Raw genomic sequence first — 1893 nt, 5'->3', positions numbered from 1 at the left:
TGAGGAGTGCGGGGGGTGCGTGCGTGTGTGATAACCCCGGTCATAAACGTGTCCGTCTCTTCTAGGAGTAGTCTCTTACTGTGTGTGCGGGCAGAGGAGTGTGTAACGTCTTGTGCGGGGCAGAGCAGGAGCAGCGCGTAGAGAACGGCGTTGCCAAAGGCAAGCAGCGCCGAGCAGCCGGCTGGGGAGCAGAGCTGAGCCCGGGGTGTGTTTCTCCTGACTCTGGTCGGATTTCCTGGTGGAAACTGGCACGGAGCACTAGGAATTGCTTTCTTCCCAGTCTTTTTCAAGTCTGTTTTTCCTCCTACTGTGTACTAGCAGGGCCCAACTGATGGGAGTGGGGAGCACGTAGTACCTGTGAGGGGTGGTACTGTCCCTGGCACCTGCCCTTGGAATCCACTTTATGTTTTGATTCATAGGGCGATAAGAGGAAATTACTTGTGTAGGTTCTTATTTTTCTAGCTCTTGTTTGTGAAAGTGTTGGTAAAGAAGGTATGTGATTTGGTTTCTTCTGTATCTGATGTGCTGTTTCTAGCAGTAGTCGGTTTAGGTATTTTCATTTTATGTTTCAGCTAAATACAGTTCTGGGTGCTACTTTTTCAGATATGAATGAAACTTTTTTTTGAACAGTTTATCTGTTCTAATGATCTGAGATGAATTTTAAACATGTTATTTTAAGTGTTTTAGCATGATCTTATACACCATGAGTGAGGAAGGTATTTAGAACTTGATTTAAAAGAAATACCAAAAGCTGCATCATAAAACTCAGGTAAGCTTTGTTGGTCAGTAAGCTTATTCTAAAAGCTGGTTACGTGGAAGAAATGCTGATTAATTAATGCCCTTAGTGAACTTACTTGGGTTGATCTAAAATAGGAATGTTTGTAGTTCTTATTGCCTTCAAGTATGGAAAATATAGTTATGTTGCGGAAGGCCAGTTTGTAGAATAAAGAATTATTGAGCAAAAGATGGCTTGTGGAGGCTGGCTCTTAGTAGATGAGCACCATACTAGGGTTTGAGGCCTTGGTTCAATTCTCTACTTTGCTGTTGGTGTCCTGGATGACCATGGGCATGTGATGTCTCCTTGAGCCTAGTTTTTACCACCTTTAACTTTAAAATCTAAAGATTTGAAGCTGAATTAAGGAATACTGTTACTATAAATTGCTCATTCGTGATTTTGAGTTGAGACGAACTTTCTTCAAGTTCAAAATTAATGATTTTGAAAAATACTGTTGATGTAATTGTCAAAGAGGACATCCTTTAAGTAACCGGAAGATAATGTTGTGGTACGTTTGGTGTCTGTGGATTCTTGTTCCTATGGGAGAGATTGTAAGAAAGTAGCTGAATTTCTGTGATTCTTTGATCTCTAGACTTTCTTCTGAGGTGACCAATTATGGTAGCTGTCTTGGTAGATGTGATTCAGGTGGTCCTCCCGTAGTGATCTTGAAACTTGGCGAAGGGAAAGATGCACCACTGGATAAGTATGTAAAATCAACAACAATAATTCAGGTTGCTGCCCTTTTAAGAACAGCAACTTTGTCTTTTCTAATCAACTCTCCTCTTCTGCCAAGAGCAATTTTTCTGAATTGTAGAGCAGGAAGAGTTTCCACATAACTGCAAGCTTGGTGGAGGTAGATACAAAGACACTCTTTGATCTGTACATGCATAGAAACTGTCTGAGAGGGACTTCTACCCTCTCTGCCTGTTTGTGGTTTCCCTTTTTTGGGGGAGCAGCATTGCCATTAGTAACACTGTGACTCCTACTTATTAGCTAGTGAGCATGTTTGTTGAGGACTCAGAAAAATTTTATTTGTTAACCTTGTTTCCTGGCTGAAGCTCAAGTAGCATCTCATCCTGACTTGTTGATTCTCTCCTGTAGATGGACTCCTGCAGTTC

Source organism: Pygoscelis adeliae, unplaced genomic scaffold (genome assembly GCF_000699105.1).
Source record: "Pygoscelis adeliae isolate BGI_AS28 unplaced genomic scaffold, ASM69910v1 Scaffold241, whole genome shotgun sequence".
Lineage (NCBI taxonomy): Eukaryota > Metazoa > Chordata > Aves > Sphenisciformes > Spheniscidae > Pygoscelis > Pygoscelis adeliae.
The sequence above is the reverse complement of the archived record's forward strand: the minus strand, read 5'-3'. Positions refer to the sequence as shown.